The sequence below is a fragment of the Ambystoma mexicanum genome, chromosome 1p (assembly GCF_040938575.1).
Source record: "Ambystoma mexicanum isolate Mex_15411 chromosome 1p, UKY_AmexF1_1, whole genome shotgun sequence".
NCBI classification, from domain to species: Eukaryota; Metazoa; Chordata; class Amphibia; order Caudata; family Ambystomatidae; genus Ambystoma; species Ambystoma mexicanum.
Window position 1 is genome coordinate 101,365,109 of NC_090921.1, and position 19,335 is coordinate 101,384,443.

Genomic DNA, 19,335 nt, shown 5'->3' on the forward strand with positions numbered 1-19,335 from the left:
ATAATTAACGACACTGGATGTATATGAAATTGCAACATCACGCTCAGTTCGCAGCACCCCCAATCATCAAAATGGCACGCGCAACATGAGCCCCTCATGCTCGTAGAGTTCTGACCACCCCAACACATTCCTTCTCAGATTTTACTACAGCACATCTCACTCGCTTCTGATATCACACCACCATTTTCCAGTCAGTACATCCTAAACAGGTGCTGCAGTTCCTGGGCAGGACATAATGCTTCTTAACATAGCGCCTAGACGCCCAAGGGCTAAACCCGCTATACAAATGTATAAATAAAATGAATTAAAAAACGTGGATAGTTTTACGTGCTTTGAGACTATTAGGTTGGTGAGCTGGCACTGTATAAAAAAGCTAATATCAATTATAGATAAGGCAGGTGCAGGTGGGTGTAGGAAAGCATTAAGCGGGCCAAGATAATTATTTGCACATAAGAGACCATAAGGTGCGAGGATCCTTAAAACCATCCACCAAGGATGCAGAGAGCAGACAAGGTCATTGACATTATCACTCTTTGGCAGGGATAATGTCAGGCCAACCTTGGTGTCCAAGAGGTCACCTATAATTAGTAACCTCCCTGAAGGGGAGGAGTCAGGGAAATATTGGTATATTGGCCAATGACCTTAAGTTGAACAGGAGAGTGAGTATTGCCTGAACAACATAAAAGCATGAATTCTGATTAGCCAGCTGTCCAACAAAAGGTATGTGTGAATCCCTTGGCATCCGAGTGCTGGCGCTACCACCACAATAGCTTGGGTTGAGACCAGTGGAGCAGAGGGTAGCTACAGTGAAGCATGTTCTACAGCCAATGAATATCTGCTTGGCCAGTGATCATACAATGTGTTGCTAGGAGTCCACATCATTATTTAAAAGAATAAATCATTTGGGCCAATGGCACGCCTCTAAGTTCATTATTACACCACGCAAACAATGTGCCCCGGGGTCACGATCTTGAAGACTCATTTGGGAAATACTGATCCACTTTGCATTCTCCGTCAATAGAATTCTTTATTAAAATCAGGCTTCAGACACCACCTATAGCCCCAAACTCCAGTTCCTTATTGCTGCTCTAAAGGAGGAGATGCTGAGATGCCGAGATATTAGCTGATGTGAGAGTGGGCAGAAGGTGGGCAAACAGAGGTGCGGGCCACTGAAAATGTCCAGGTGCCATTTGTGATCTCCCTCCAGGCATGGGGATCAAGGGTCTGCCATCCACCAGTGTCAGATTCTCTTTGAATACCCGGGCGATTGATGAGGCCATTTCTCAGAACCTTTTGTTTTTTTGACTCTGAAAACTACCTCAACATTAGTGTCCCCTGCACCTATAGGTCAATTCTCTGAAAGAGCCCAATCTGTCTTTGGAACGGGTGCCGGATGCGTACTTTAGGTCTTACGTAAATGTTTTGCTGTGATAATGGTAGAGATTTTGCTATCTGAGGTCCCGACTTAAATTTAGTACAGTAAGTTGCCTATCTTTGCCCCCCCAAACAGGTCTCTTCTATCAAAGGGCAAATCAAAGACTCCTCTGAGCCTCCTCCACAGTCAGCTACAAAGTGCACACAGCCAGGCCTGTGTTCTGTCACTGACTCATGGTGGCAGAGTTCTCAGAACCTCCCACAGGTCATTGGCTCTGAAGGTCTCCATGCTCTCCAGAGGCACTAGAAGAATTAAGAGATATCTTCAGTCTGCAGTTGGCAACCCCAGCCAGCTCGGCGATTGCCAGGATCAGTAACAACTGTGTTAATGGACTGCCTTAAATGTCCTAGAAGGTATGTGTGCGTTACCTTGCAATGGCTCTCCAATCCTAATGCTAGGCCCCAAACCAGTCTGGCTCCTGTGGCCTCCTCTTTCATCTATACTTGTGTGACCTCACTAAGTTTTCCAGACAAAGGGGTCCTGGCCCCTGTGCTGAAGTCTTCACCCTGTTAACCCGTTGTTACTTCTGATTCCCACCTCAGAAATCCTCCAACAACCCTAAACTCCAGTTATCATCAACTGCTTACTTTTGCGATCTTCCCAAAGGTGCCCCCGGCTTGACAGCTCAGCTTGGTAAGCTATAAGCCTGAGAAAGGCCAGGACCGTGGGAATGGGGCGCAGAGTTGCTAACTGGGTTTAGAGCTCTGACTGGGATTAGATGCCACCCCTTCCTTCTAGTGATCCCAAATTGTTTGCATACACAATGGAGCTCATTCTGTGTCGCTCTGGAGAGGTTTGCGGCATGCATTCCTTTTCGTCAAGACGACTATCGGTGCATTGAGCCTGATACCAAGATGTACCACGCTTCAGCCATGGGGAGAGAAATACAGAACCTTTCACCTGAAATAGTCCTGTGTTCTGCCTCTTTGTTTTAAATAACCATGAGAAGTGGAACTTGCTTTTTCAATATATAGGTAGTAACCCTGATCAGGTGTGTCTGGGGTGGAATGTCTCCTCTAGAACAAGGATGGCAGTACTACACCCAAAAGATCGAATAGGAGGAGTCAATTGGCATGGCCTTTCAGCCTTATCCCTAAAAGCATGCAAACCTATTGGGCCCCATCATGAGTTTGGTGGTAAATCCATGGAAAAGAATTATGACCCTTCCGACTGAAGCACTCCTGCCTTACCTGACAAACATCAACAGCTTCCTAACTCACGGCACCTTCCCCTCGACCCTTGTGACCGGACAAATCCTCTGCTTCTCAAGAAACACTGGACCATGACGACCTTGGTAACTACCACCCCATCACTCATCTTGCCTTCCTTGGTAAATTCCCTGAGAAAGCAGTAGCCATGCAACTCCTCCCACACATCAAAGCCAAACAGCTCCTTCAGACCTATCAATCTGGCTTCAGACCCAGATGCAGCACAGAAACAGCTACCAGCAAGGTGATCAACTATGGCCTTAAAATTCTCAATGATGGCCATCCTTGTCTCCTGGTTCTCCTTAACCTTGCAGAAGCATTTGACACAGTAAACCATCACACTCCCCAAAAATCTACAGCATCACATGGGGATCAGCGAGAACGTCAGCTGGTGTAAATCCTGCCTTGCTAATTGCCAACAGTTCATACAAATGGATTCCTCCAGATCATCTACTCTATCAATCACATGTGGAGTCCCGCAAGGATCCATCTTGTCCCCTGTGATCTTTAATCTTTACATAGGACTGATCGGACTCCTCCTTGCACCACACAACATCCACATCCACCATTACACAGATTCATCTCAAGACATCCTCCATCGAAGACATCCACAGGCTCCAGGCCTGCCCCACATTGGTCCAGTCGTGGATGTCCAGTGTTTACCTAACATTCAACACCTCCAAGACTGAATTCCTACTGCTGACCAACAACATCGAACACTATCACATCCAGACCTGGCTTTCTCCAATGCTTCACACCCCAGCTGGGCAATGTTAGGGAAATGTATAATTGTTATGCACATACCCTCTCCTAGGGAGCCTTGTTCCACTCATTCATTCTTATTTGTTCTGATTTTTGGAACCCTGTTCTCTGTCTTTTAACTGTCCTATGAAGTCTACTTTCCTACATATCTCTTTTAAGGCATCTGTGTTTAACTTTTGCAGCACACAGCTCCTTATGGGCAGTGTTGCTGGGAATCCTTAGGGTTCTCTTTTGAGATGCTTTCCTTATGCTTACTAACTACCATTCTTAAGGATAAAGGGATACTTTGTATCCTTCCTAAAACTTTATACTCTGAGAGATTAGCACACACCACCTTATGTGGAGTGCTAAGGGAATACCTAGCAAACCCCTTATCTCTGCCCCTGGGATGCTTTTGTCACATAGACAACCTTATAGTTATGGCTGGTGGCAGTGGACATGTTCTACCAATGATTGTGCTACCATTCTGGGAGGGGTAGGTCTGTGTGTATGTTTTGCCTTTGGCGGGAACCCTTGGGTGTCCCTTACTAGGTTCCAGTGTATCTGGGCAGGCAGGAAGTAGGGGAGGAGTTTGTCTGCCTGAGTGCCTGAATGGCACCAATGCCCACTGGGGGGGCTGGATGTCCTGATTGTACAGCCACACACCCCTTCCTGTAAACTGCTGAGAGAGATTGTGGAGGAGTGTGTGCTGGAACTGAATAAAAGGTGAGGTTTCAGAGGTGAAAGGCAAGTCAACCAATGGGAACTGAAGTAACTGAAGAAGACAATGACCAGAGATGCCTGCAGACCCTCTGCAACACTGTGAAGCAACCACTGCTGTCCTGACCCCGTGTTCCACACGACAGAGGAGTTACAAAGAGGGTGACTCCTTCCATTTGGCTGGTGGGACCAGCCAGCCCTGAAACAAACTACAATCTGAGCCATCTCCCGAGGGGCTGTGCCTTTCCAGAGCTGCAGACCGTGAATACCAAGAGACCTCTGACACAATTGTAGTGCATCATCTTTGAGAGGCTGAATCCATCCAAGTCTTTGCTGAGCTCCAGGTGGACCTCCAGAGACACAATCGGACTCATCCAAGTCCCCTCGCCAGAGTGCAGGACTCCGGGAATCAAAGAAGATCGGCCATGAAAATACTGTCCTTTGTTGGTGCTGCAGAAAATGGGCCAAAACCGCAGACTAACCAGAGAAGCTGAAGAAATCCATGCAAAGGGTCGTCTCTTGAGACTGCTTCTGAGAACTCTCCATCAGAGACTGTCCACTTGGAGACTGGGTCCGTCGCAGCTACAAAGAAGAGAATCCAGCCACGGACATTTCTTCTAACCTAAGGAACTGTGGGCTGAAAGGGTATCAGCCCTTGCAGCGACATCTTGATCTTTAATCAAGATGTCGCTGCAGAGTGTTGGAGTGCACACAGAGGTGTCCAGGGTGTCCACTCTTACCTCTGATCCAAGCTGCTGCTTGTGTCGGTTTTGAGAGTCCTTTAACAGGCTCTGCAACATTGTGTTAATTCGTCTAGCGTCGCATCCTAGGGACTGAATGTATCCTCAGGAACTTTTGCTGTTCTGCTGCTTTTTTTAAGACTTTGAGCACTCTCTGAACTGACTTTTACATAGAGTTAGGGATCAGACTTTAAAAGCATTAGTTTGCTACGAAACTGCCTCTACAACATTAATCTCTGCTACTGTATGACTAACCAACCTTTTATCTTCCTAAAAGACTATCTTATGTGGTTTTCCTAACTAAATACAATTACTGTATATCTTCGTCTATGAGCGAGTGTGCGCTCGTACCAATAATACGGTAGAACTGTCATTAGTGTCAAACAATTGTACCGTATAAGTATTCCTATGTATGTTGGTCTAAGTATTTATAAGACAATCCTTGTGTAAATATAATAAATATATATTTTAACTAGCAGAAGTACCGTTCACTGAACGGGTTCTGTAGGCAGGCATGATAACACTGATCCTGTAGGTTGCTGTTCCAATTCACTTATCACTTGATGTACTTTTCACCCTGAAGTAAACTGTACTGAGACTGGGCACGTGTGGCTGGCTGACATACCCTGCAGCAGACGTTGGGGGGAGGCGAGAATTGGTGTTCTGCTTCATACTGGGACCTTCTGTGCTCTCTTCCCAACTGTCGCCTCACCCTGACGTGGTGCAGTTCGTTGCGGTGCATTGCAGTGTAAATATCTTGGAAACTTTGCATCCTAGGTCCTGGACCTCGAGTTTTCTTCTTCATGTTCAACCGGTCCTTCTACGACCACATTGATGTTGCACTGATTTCAGGCAACCGTCTCATGTGTGAAGGTGCTGAAATTTGGGGAAAGGGGTGGGGTGTCCAAATATCATGTTGCCAGTAATGTCCAGAGGGTCCTAACACGTAACTATGCAAAACTTGGTGTAGATTGATGAAACAGTGTGGAATTGTATAAGCTACAATGCTTTGCCAAGCAGCAAACCCGCAAACAAATTTTGACTTTTGCTGAAATCCGGGGAATGGGGTGGGGTGGGGTGTACAAATGTCAAATACGCAAAATTTGGTGCAGATTGGTGAAACAGTGTGGAATTGTATAAGGAACAATGCTTCGCCACAAATCCTGCTACAAACTAATTTTCAGTTTTGTATATATAGATATACATTTATTGGTGTAGGTGTTTCTTTGGACTACTGTACTAACTGAGTTCGGTGTACTTACCTACAGCTCACATCTTCCTCTTATGATAAGCCTGACTGCTCTGCCACTCTACCAAGGTTCCATGACTCATACAGACTGATACTAAGAGTTGGGGACGTGGATACCAAAGGGATAGTTTTATGAAGTCTTACCTCAAGCAGACTGTAGGAAATCTCTCCTAACAGTCACATGTGCCAAGTCCCTTGGATCGGCATTGACAGAAAATGTATCAAACAGTACATAGCAAGGAAGGCACAAATTCCTTGCTAGTAACTTTTTCTCCGGTGGAAAATCAAGCCCTTCATCCCAGAAAACAACTTCAGATCTGATGTGCAAGCCTTGGTCCTCTCCGTTCTGGATGGTGGCAATACTCTTTTCAGAGATTCAGCTGGAATGTGAGTAGTATGATCAGGGAGAGAGTTCCGAATGTTACTTATCTGGGCTGCGGACTGTTTGAACTTCAGAACAAAACTGAGTTACATAGCCACTGTTGTTCTTAAGATCTTAATGTTGGCTACTCAAACGTCTGCAGTGAATTGAAGGTATGGCCATTTTTCTTTGACAGCAGTTCTTGATTTCTACAGACTAAAAGTTCTTCCAAAAATTACATACAGTGGTGGGATGCTGGGTATCCCTGTTGCTCTGGACTGTGAAGCCCTAGAAGGGCTGTTTTGGCACAAAGTGTTCTAACGGAACTCCTGCGGCTGTAATCCGTTACGAGTTTGGTTTATCCTCCATCAAGTTCTATCTGCTTTGGAAAACCCTTTCCCTACTAAGGAATATAGGTTGTGCCGAGGTGGGAATTAAAGTAGTTGTTGGAAAATAAATCCTGGCTGCTTTGAATGCATGGGAAATGATCTGTTATAGTATTTGTGAGGACTATGGATTCTCAAATGATTTGGTTTTGAATCATCCCTCCACATTAAAGAGAAAGCTTAAGGAATGGGATTGGATCCACACTGTTGATAAAGTTAGAATTTACCACTCCTATGTAGATCTGTTAATTGACGTCAGAGCAGTAGGTGTGTATCCAGACTACCTGAGGCAGGCCCCAAGCGCGTCTTAGCATGTCTTGGTGATGATACTGAGATCAAACCTGCTTCCTACCAATGTAGTAATGGGTGCCAGGACTAAAATCACGAGAGCTCTTAGGATCTGTAGGTTCTGCTCCACAACTGGCCAGGTGGAAACGTTGCGCCACATTTTACTGCACTGCCAATCCTTAGCGGCAAGGCGTATGTTTTACTTTGCTCACCTGCTTTACGACACTGGCCAGATTCCCATTGAAAGAAGTTTTCAAATTGTAACAAGGATTGTATATTTAAGCAAACTGTGGTATTTAATTTTCTTACTGTGTAGGATTTTATGATGCTGAATGTATCAGTTATACTTTTTTTTCCCTTTCTCTCCCCTTGATGATTTTTTGTTTTAATTGTTCTTATTGTGGAATTGTTTATTTTTTGTTGTCTTGTTTTACGAATATGTTAAAGGTTACAGTTACATTGATAACCAAATAACAATAAAAAAGTGCTTTTGGAAGGTCTTCCAGCGACTATTCTGGCACCCCTGAAATGTGTCCAAGATGCAGAAGCATGACTCTTCAGAGCACTCTGCAAATTCGTCCACACACCCCAACCCTCATCGAATGGCGCTCATCTTCAAACCCTGTTGCATCATCTACAAGGCTGTCACCATGAAGCAGTCCCCAAGCGACCTCACTACGAAACTCAGCATCTCCAGAGGCCTGCGATACCTCTAGGTTCACCCGCCCCACCCCCACTCCCCACCTTTCCTGAGACTCTGTGATATGCTCCTCACGATTTTCTCCCCTGGTTGCATGAGGATCCCTTGCTGCCATTTGCCTGCCCTCCCCTGTTAGCGCCCCGCTCCCCTTTTCTCTGCTTCTCTCACTACGCCTTTCTCCCTATGATTGTGAAGTGCTTAATAAACAAATAACTTCTACAGAGTTGGAAAACAGACAGATGGGTTAAATTACCAAAGATACATCCTAATATATTTTTAAAGATATTCCACGGGGCATTGGGTGATCTTTGACCATCAAATAAAAGGAATTTAGGTGGCAAAGATACAAAGGGCCTCATGAGGACCTTGGCGGAGGACCATGGCGCTATTAGCACCATGGTCCATGGCGCTAAGTTGCCAACTCCGCCATGGTGGTTGGCGGACTTACCGCCCCATTCCGACCTTGGCGGGGCGGTAAGTCCCCAATCCCCATTTACCCTTCCCCATTCCCATTTTTGCCCCATAGGGCATAATGGGAGTGGGGAAGGCGTTAATTACGCCACCGTAAATTACGGTGGCGTAATTAACAACAAGGTCCCTTAGCGCCATGGATTTTAACACCTGCTAATAGCAGGTGTTAAATCCGCCATGGCGCTAAGGGATCTCGTACTCAGGCGGTAAGGGTCGGCGCTGTTTACGCTGGCGTAAACCCCTTACCGCCTGGGTCGTAATGAGGCCCAAAGTCCCTGTGCACAAAGGTCTCCCAATAGGGGGTAGAAGGGGGGGATGATTCTTTAGAAAACTTGCTCTGGAAATACAGACTACATATTTTGATTTTCCTGCAGTACTAAAAATACATAATGCCCTGGGCCCAAACTGTGTGATTCCCTCGCTATGAGAGTACTTAATGACCTGAGAAAGAGGAAAGGACATCTTAAAGAGCAGACAGATAACATGCAATGTTCTTACTATCCATATTATCAGCATGTGTAGGAAACCATAGCATGAGTATAATTGCTGTCTTAAACATAACCAGCTGCCAGTGGGGCTGTCACTGTAAGGAAATGATATGTCCATGGCTGTGATGTCTTTATGGGGGGCAACCAGGGCTTGTTCCCTGGGCTCCCACCCGGGGATGCTTGGAGGCGGGCCCCCACCTGTCCCTCACTTTGGAGGGGGGTCCAGCGGGATGTGTGCTTGTAGTGTTGTTCATTATTAATCAGGTGCACATACTGTCTGAGCGGAGCGAGTGAGGCACGTGCCTGCCTGCAGCCACAGGCCCCCGCTCCAAGTATTTCTATGGATGTCATTTTGTGGGGGAAAAGCAACTCTTGAGTGCCCCTGCCTGCGCAAGCTAGAGGCACTTTTAGAAAGGACACGTGGAGGTCTAACTCTGCCAGGTTTTATGGAAAGGAAGCCAATTGGAACAAAGAGCTGTCTCGAATAACATAGCATCACCTAGCCTAGCATGCTGTCATGGTGCATGCTCCCAAACATCTGGAGCTGGCGGGCCTACCCCAGTCACTGGCACCCATACGAGCTTATAAAGCCCCAAAGGGTTGTCTTAGGACTTCCTGGGCTCATAATATTCCATCTGGTGATAAACTGCATGGGACTACATACAGCCCAGCCTAATGGGGTGAGCCATCCAGCCTACCCTGGGTGTGGCTGAGGGACTACTTTACCTGAGATTGCAGGATGAGGCTGGAGGCACTATTTTACCTGGAACTACTTGCAAGGCTATTTAAACCACACCCTACAGACAGAACACGCTTCGCGTTATTCTGCACTCCTGCAGCGTAACGCTCACCGTGTCTGCTTAGCTCCAGTACCCGAACTTCAACAGCCACGCCTGTTCTGGAATCACGATCCATCGGCACCTGAGAAGAAGAGAAAGAAAGGAACAGGAATTAGTACAGCTACTGAGGCCTTACCTGAAGCACTCCATCCGAAAGGCCGCGCCTTCAGCTGCTCTCCGGATCGTCGCACCTACAGAAAAGAAAGCATTTGCAAGAATAGCCAATACTCACCCGGAGACTGCTTTCTTCTGCAGTTTCTTTGAGGCGGTCCATCCGGTCGCCGCTCCGGAGCCGCGCTGCATCTGCATTGCAGAGAAAGGAAACAGCAGGTTAGTCGCGCACGGGAAAGGAACCATTATTAAAGACATTTAGCGCCACGCACTCGCACTATACTCACCCGCAGGACATCTGCTCAGCGTTGTAGAAAGAGGCAAATCTTCATCTGAAAACCGCCCAAGGCCGCGCATGAAGGAAAAGAGAAACAAAAATCAAAACTTGGCCAATAAAGACATTTAGCGCCACGCACTCGCACTATACTCACCCGCAGGAAATCTGCTCAGCGTTGTAGGAAGAGGAAAATCTTCATCTGAAAACCGCCCTAGGCCGCGCCTGAAAGAAAAGAGAAACAAAAGTCAAAACCTGGGCAATAAAAACATTAAGCAACTATACCAAGCATCTATTTGCATAGCGACTTACCTGCTGAGTCAAGCTATTCAAGACACTGCTACAGCCCCCGCAGGATCAGTGAATGAACTCGATCCAGGGAAAGACTGAACATATTGCGCCAATGCTAGAGATCGCAGGACGGAGTGTCCACCATTAAAAAACCCAAGGTGAGGCTGAAGCAGAGAGGGGGCATTAGGAGGTTACGGGAGGTGGGAACCAAACCCGCTCCTCACGGCTGGCTAATATCTTATTCCGACATTTTAGGCAAACGCTTCCTGGGAAGTGACAGTGAGGGAGAAGTCACGTGCAAGCCTCGTTACTCAGCCCCGTGTAACGCCAGTACAGACATCATTCGTGCAGCTTCGTGCTACGCCCCTGTGGAGACCAGGTGAGCATGACACATGGCAAAACATAAGAAGGGCACCACATAATAAAGCGGTACAACGTCTTTTCTTTGCAGGATTTTTTTTTGTGTTTTTTTTAACCGTGAATTTTTGTACGAAAAAACCCATCACATTTTTTTTGGGCATTTAAAAAATTATATATATGGGGTGTGAGTGTTTGGGAATAGATACAAAATTAAAGGGAATGGGTTTGGGGGGACACCCCCCAAAAATAATTTAAAATAAATTTGATGGGGTTTTTCATTAAAAGATTTGCAGTAAAAATCCCAGCGAAAAAACATCCTGCGATGAAATGACATGGAACCAATAAAGCATACTATAGTGCAACATACAATTACGCATCAAAGCATGGACTAGCAAACATGACATGGAATACCCACAATATACACCATGACATACCGTCGGAAGACATGTATCTCACACACACACACCCGTCAATCATGCAGAAATGAAACAAAATGTAACACACAAAGGAAAATCAATTTCACCTACTTTATGAAGAATGTTGACCCAACCATATATTTCTTTTATTGTACATTACGGAGCATAAACGGAAGCACTTGAGTAGCATACGGTAGTGGTCTACAATACTGGGAGGGTAACACTATACACCACTTCCATCTGTAAGCACAGCGGTGTAAGTGAAAAAAGGAACTAGTAGTACTCTGGCTGCATCCAAAAAGGAGGGAGTGGGATGGTCCGACAGATGTCCAGGAGGGCAGTGGTATGTCGAGTGGGCAGGAGGGTGAAAGATCACAAACATTGGCTCAAATAGCTGGATTTCAAGGCCTACAGTAATGTTGTCTTATAGAGTTTACTTACAAAAAACACAAATTGCATAATAAAGCCACTTGAGCGCATGTAAATCCTTTTAGCAACATGTTAAGCCCAAAGAATATCATTGTGGCTTTAATTTTCACACCCTGAATGGCAAACAGAAACATCTAGTTACCCCACTGTACATTCAGTGATTTAAGACATGTAATACAAGTTGTGTAATAAACAAAGATAGACATGCACATGCTGTGTCACAAACTTCCAGCACATTGTTATTCATGATGCTGAAAACTTTTGATTAGTGACTTAAAGCAACTTTTTTTGTTTTGCATGTGAAGATAGTAGACATCATGGATATGAACAAATCTTTATATGGGCGCCTTGTGTTGCTCACTTTAACTATCATAGGTTTGCAAGGTAACTGGTGAATGCAATCCCTTTGAGTTGGTAATGGTCCATCAAGCATATGAAAGGTTCTGCCAGTGCTAAAAGAGATGTGTTTGCAACCTGAGCATCTTAACGACCTGCAGAGCCATGGACAGTGTGTATGTGTGTCTGCCCAGCTGTGCCTTGGGAAACTGGCAGTGCTTGAATGACCGGCCTGAGCCGATTCCAGAATTGGCTCAGGAGAAAGACAAAGGTACTCTCTGCAAAAATTAAAAGAACTAGTGGTACGGTGTACCAATGACTGATTCCATCTCTGTGTAAGCGTGGTAAGCTTTGGAACACAAGCAAACCTTTTGTATCAGATTTATGGGTAAAATGCTAATTTACAGAATTGTGCACTCCAGGTCGCCGCCAGATGTTGGGCCTTTATTTATGGTGGTGTAACTTCGGTTTGCAGTTTCAAAACAGACACACAATGCCTGCCATACTGAATTAAGATGTACACACGCCCTGAAAAAGGAAACTTGGGTTTACTAACCAAATTGCATTATTTCAGGCACCTAAAAGCTTATAAATGACACCTTCCAGAGTCGCACTGAATGAAGGAGAGCTGTTCTTATGGAGATTAATGACCACACTTAACAAAGGAAAACATCATTGTATTAGCGCAACAGTGCAATTTTACAGGTAAAGAACCACTGGTGGAAACAAATGAGGGTTCCTTTCTGGTCTCTAATTTTCCAGGTGTAGGTTTTACTCTTATTACAGTTTTAATGGCAGCTTGTGAGACACAATGCAAACGCCTGATGCACACTGCGACCACTGCAAAATATTCACAGAACAGGACCATCAGTTACCCGAGAGAAAAGGGCACACACAGGCTACTGACCTCTGGGATTCAGCTGCAAGCTCACAAAAGTACAGGGCCACTATTGTCATCACAGTCACATGCTTTGTGTGTCTTTTCAACATAATATTGCAATCAGCACTTGCACCCATATAGAGGTGGTCTGGCACGGTCTAAAGAAGCAAGGCTCAAATTAAGCTGCTACGGTCTAAAGCATGATTTTGACCCGAAAAAAAAACAAAGTGAAAATATCCTGAATACAGTATCCTCTTGGGGAAACAGGTCACAGAGATGTGTAATGTTTATATTTTATTAGCACCCGGGGCGCTGGGCGCAGCCAATCAGGTTCTGCGGATCGCGGGCTGAAACCTATAATCTCAGCCTGCACTTCATGGAATCCACAGGCTGCCTTGCCACCGCGGGCCACAATATTCCTTCCCCCCCTCTCACGTATCTTTTTTTTTTAAACATCTCCAACCTCCCTCCCCATCCCCACTTACCTGATTGCGGCGGCTGCTGCAGCAGCATCCCTTTTCATTGAACATGATGCGCGTAGTGTCCGGTTCAGTGAAAGAAAATACTTTTTTTTTAGCAACCCGGGTTACCACTTTGGTAACCCGGGGTGCTAATGGCCTTAACACCCCGTTGCAAGTGCTGGAACAGGGGGTAACGGTCTGAAGCCCTCGTTAACCGTCCTGCTTTACTCAGCCTGTTAACTTGGGTTGCCAGGCTGTTACCCCCGTTCTAGCTCTTGGAACGGGGGGTTAACACCACATTAACAACTAGATAATCCATTTAATGCTTAGACGAGCATCTACTGAATTTGGCTCAAGTCCATTCATTTTTCAGATGAGAGTGTGGCATGGGTTTTGAGGGGGTGACAAAGGTTTGGGGGGGGCATCATGGGTGTGGAGAGGGGTGGGATTAGGAAATTGGTTTCTGAGGGGGGACGCAAGGCAGTCTGTATACCGGGCACCAGAAACTGTAAAGATTTCCCTAGTTTATGGGGCTTTGCTGGCACTATGAAGGCAGAGCTAAGATTAATGTTTTTCACCATTGTGTGAAATGTCACCTTTGGTTTATAGACAAAAAGTCGAAAACATAATGTCGAATAGCAAAAATGTCGAAAAAAAAATGTCGAATGTAAAAAAGTCGAAAACACATACATATAATAGGAAAAGTCATAATTTCGAAAAAAAAATGTCGAAAAAAAAATCGAAAACCCCCAAAAATTTTTTTTTTTTTTTACCCAGATAGTAACATTTATTATGGGGGGGGTCCCCCCCCAACCCCCCATCCCAAACCCCTACCCCAACCCCCCCCTCCTCCCCATCCCCCCCACCCCCCATAGATATACCTTTAATTATTTTTAAAAAATCTTTAATATAATATTAAATAATTAATTAATTATTAAAAAAAAACATCCCAAACCCCTATCCCCATCCTCCCCATCACCCCCACCCCCCATGGAAATACCTTTAATTATTTTTAAAAAAAAGTTTAATAAAATATTTATTATTAACACATAAAATCGAAAAAAATCGAAAAAAAGTCGACATTTTTGTTTTTCGACATTTTTGTTTTTCGACTAAATATTTTCGACATTTTTACTTTCGAAAATATTGTAGTCGACATTATGACTGGATACCGTCACCTTTCTGAACAGTTGATTGCAACGGTGGGAACAACTGGGAAATATTTGGGAAACGAGGTCAAAGATGACATAAGGTGATTGTTAGGGAGAATTGTCATTGCTGTGCCAATTCCCTTTAACCTTAGAGACCCTCAGCTCTTTTGCTGGACTCAGGGTTATTAATTTGTACTCCTGAGTGAGTGAGTGAGTGGGACTTTTTCCTCCACTCCCTCGTGTGTTTTTCTGACTAGGATTTTCTGTTTCTTATTGTTTCAAGGAGTCTGGTAAACTCCATAGGCATCTGCTTTTTGCATATTGACACACAGAACCGTTTGTGCAGTGCCACTCAGAAGCCCCTTGGACTTTTCTTAATGTTTAAATACATTTTCCAGGATGAACTACTGTTCCCAAGAATAGTAAGATTACTTTTGTATTACTTACCTTTTCTTTTGAGGGTCCAGCACACACCACCCTATGTGGAGGGCTGGGGGATTACATAGTAACTCCTTATCCCACTTCACATGTAACATTCCGTTACACTAACTCACTTGAATGGCTAGTGGCAGTGGTTTCTTTTTTACTACCTTTGTACCATGTATCTTCCAGCTGATTTCACAACTGTAGTACAGCACCCAAGGGTGACCAGTTTCCCAAAAGGGCCCCTATCTTCTTTTTATACCATTTCTTGTCAGTTGTTTCTTTCTGGGCTTTTACTCTGTTGTTTGAATATAGTTTGAGTCCTTTGTGCATTTTGCCTTTGGCCGGTTTCAGCCCTGAAGCCCGCCCAAGCTCCAGTGTGTATGGAAAGGCAGGAAGTGAGGGAGGGTCCCAAAACTTCCCTGGCCTTTGTCTCTAGGTGTGCCTGAGTGAAACCAGTTCTGATTGGCCAGCTGGCTGTCCGCGAGGACATCCACCCTGCCGGGTGATTGACATCCCTAGAGCTGTGAATGAATGCAAACTTGCTGAAAAGGTGAGGTTTTTGGCACCAGAGGCAGAGTCGACCACTGGAGGACAACATCCGATGAAGAAGACATGAAGAGATGCCATCAGCACCATCCTCGACCACGAAGTGCCCGGTGAAGCTCTGTAGCTGTGCTGACCCCATTTGCACAACTTCCTCCCTTGGGCTGCTTGGACCAACTAGCCTTGAGACAAGTTTCATTTTGGCGCAATCCCCTATCTTGCTGTGACTTTCCAAGGCTGCAGAACCCCAATGCCCGGGGACCCCTGACCATCATCGAGTGCATTGTCTTCAGAAGTGCGAATCCGGCTGAAACTTTGTAGGCATCCAGAGGACATTACAGAAGCAGAAGATCTTCATTCAGAGTCCCCTCACCAGAGTCCAGGACCAAGGGATCAAGTAATTTCCAACCGGAGCTGTTTGTTCTTCTTTGGTGTTGAGAAAAAGGTGCTAAAACCACAAAGAGCTGCTGAATCAAGGAGAATGCATTTCTGCAGAGCCCCTCTCTCAAGTGTTACCACAGTAGCCTGCCAGACATCCTCCCTTTCGTCACCACGACCAACGACCAGGAACAAAGGTCTGCACCACTGCAACAGGAATGCATCCAGCTGCAATCAATTCTTCAGTTCAGAGGTACTGTGGTGCTTGAGGTACGTTTACCTTTTGTCGATTGTGGTTCTTCCTAGCTTGGGTGGGACTATTTTATACCTGTCATGTATGGGCACTCGTTCCTTTCCAAACTACGGGCTCGTGTCCCTTTAAGAAGCGCGAAACCTGGTGCCTGGAAACTGGCATGGCAACGCTGGCGTCCGCTCTACTCCTCCCACGGTCCACGCCGAGTAGCGCGCTGCGTTGTCACGTGACTTGCCTCCTTATTAGCACCTCCTTCCCCTAGATCGGTGCTTCTGATCGCTGATTAGTGGCGTTTCGAAACCTGTTCAAAGTTTTTTCCTTGTATCTTGTTCATTCCGTTCCTGTCCTTGTTACCCTGTTTTTTCTCCCTTCAGTTTCTGACTTCCTTGGCTCCTCGATGCAGACTGCTTATTGGATTGCTCTTCCTTAGCGCCTTGCCTTGATTTGCCTCGCCTCGTATCTTGATCACGGACCGTTACTGGACTTCCCTTGCCTGCTCCTTGGATGCCACGTTACTTCAGGCCAGACCTCGTCTGCATACGCTTTTCCACTTTCGGATTGTCCCTGGAACTTCTCGTTTTCTCTCGCTAACTTGGAACTTTGGAGTTTAGAATTGGTACACAGACTAGAGACTACCTGTGGGTACTATCGTCCTCGTGCCGTCGGGTCAGGGTGTTTTTAGGCGTCCTCGTGCCGTCGGGTTAGGTTTGGACTGCCTTCTTTGTGGATTGCTTGGAACTTGTCTACGTGTGCGTACCCTCTCCTGGGACAGAACCACCGGTAAGCGGCAAACCTTTTCTATTAAGTCTGGGGGGGAGAAGGGAGGTGGGTTTTTGTATCCTATGCTAACCATTACTTGTGGGGTACGACTACTGGGACTGCCCTTTTTGCCTTGTTCGGTTGTTGAATCTTTTTGGCACAACGCAAACTCAAACCTTGCTGCTGTGGTGTGTTGTTATATCTCACATTTGCAGGTCCGGCCTCAAATTGCTGTTGTGTTATCCACCTCCAGTCCTCCTTTGACATACAGCGTCTCGACCTGTGTTGTTCCATTGGTACCCCTGGATTTCCATCGGCATCCATTCTTTTCTCCAATTGAGCGCTCTGGTTCTTTCTAAACCAAAACCAGAGGGGCACATTGGGAAGAAGAATTCATCGGCTACACTACGTGGGCAAATCTGGTATCTGACAATACCCTTTTGAGTTTACCTCAACTCAGCTGTACTGGCCTCCCAGCGTGTGCTTCTTCAAGATGGCTTCACTTGAGCTTCTGTGATGTTCTCCTGAACTACAGACTATTTTAAAACATTGTTCTAGGAAGAGTGCATCAGATCTTTGTACTGGCCCATTGACTTTAGCTGTCCTGGCTCTCTAAAGGCTCCTCTACTGAATCCATTGACTTTGGCAGTGCATGTTCCCTTACAGGTTTCAATTGTTGAACACTATTATTGCTGGGATAAAAGACTGCCTACATCTCTCTGGGAGAATCTAACTGTTTTACTACTTATGAAATATGTTCTGATCTAACCTTAACTTTTCCCTCCTTGAAACTCAGAATTGTAATGGTGAGCACAAATAAGTGCTGAAACTGGCCTCAAAGGGCGTCACTCTGTGTGCTGGAATATGTTTAGCATAAGAAAAGTGTACTCACCTACTTTATTGCTCTTGTTGAATTGAATCCTAACTTTGGAATTAATGTTACGATTACTTCCTTAAGATTGTCTAATTATCCTTGTGTATATATAAATAAATATGTATACTATAACTTTAAGTGGTTACGAGTTTACTTGGATACCTGTATTTATTGATTTCATTGTACAGCTCTACAGCATACATTACCTCTCTTGGATAAACCTGGCTGCTCAGTCACAATACCAACGTGTGGAGTACAGGCCTATATTAAAAGGAAGGTTAACTAATACCAAGAGATAAGTATTGTAAAGTCCCACACCAGTTGTACTCTCCAAGTTCTTACCTAACAGTGATAAAGAAGCAGCAACAAAGTGGGAGGTTACTGAGCCAGAATCCCAGGAGGTGATGTAATAAGTTTGAAGTTAGCATAGAAAATTCTTAGGAACTGATGGGGCACAGCGATAAAAAAAAAGTATTTTTTTTTTTTTCATTTTTAGAGCACACTAAGTCTGGGGTCACCAAAGGTGCTGTTACAAAACCAGTTAGACATACAAAAAGTGATCATCGGGACAAGTGTTCAGGGCCAGGTTTACGCATCTCACCATATGTAGTTATGCAACTAGCCAAGTTTTGAGTGGGTGGTCAGTCAAAAGGCCGAATACATAATACCGAATGCCAAAAATCTCGAAACCAAAATCTCGAAAAAAAAAAAATCGAATTATTTATTAATTTATTTATATGCGTTTTTGGGGTCAGGTAAGTAAAAAAAATGGTTAAAATAAAAAAAAACCAAAAAAAGGGGGGTTGGGGGGGGAACCCCCCCCCCCATTTCGAAAAAAAAACGTCAAAAAAAAAAATTCGATATTTTTTTTTTCGGCCTTTTGTCTTCGAGATTTTGGTTTTCGAGATTTTGGTATTCGGTATTATCACTATGAACCTTTTGAGTGATCTCCTGAAGGCCCAGTAAGATTTCTCCGCTCTCAGGGAAGAGGGGGCAGTTGAGGCGAAGTACACTGTTTTGCTGCAAAGGTTGGGAGGCCAGCACCAGCAGCTCTATCACGTTTGTATTTCGGTTGCCATAGTTTTTTGATGTGGCCTACTCTGTGAGACCTGTTCAACTGATCCCTGATGATTTTCTGAGTCAGGTGGGGGTTAGGGGGACTGAAATGTATAGGCATCTGTGCGTGATGGATAGGGACTTGAAGGTAATGTGCTCTCTGATTAGGAACCAGTGGACATTTTTCCTGGCAGCAGAGATATGTTCGCGTCTTGCGATATTAAGTGCAGCTGGAGCAGTATTGTTCTGGAGCACCTGTAGCTTTGCAATTTTCTGGCAGGAAGTGCCATCGAATAGGGCATTACAGTAATCCAGCCTTGATCCTATGATTGCAGGAGCAATAGTGAGACAGTTCTCCCTGGAGAGGAAGGACCTGGCGGCAGTGATCTGTTTAGTTGTGTGTGCCGACGATGAGTCAGTAGCGTTCACTTGGTGCATGAGCGAGAGTGTGGCATCTAGGTACACTGCACGGGTTTTCACTGAAGATCAAACAGGAATTTGGATGCCGTCAATGCAGAAGGATGTGTATTGGGCATCCAGATTCTTGTTTACAGCCGGCGGCCCCACCAGTGTTATTGTCATTAAGACAGAGGCGGTGAGTGGCCAACCACGCCTGTTTTATGGCATAAACATTGTTCAGTGAACGGGTGCCTTCTAGGTTGTTGCCAGACAGACGTAGGAGGATTTATGTGTCATCGGCATAGTTAGTGT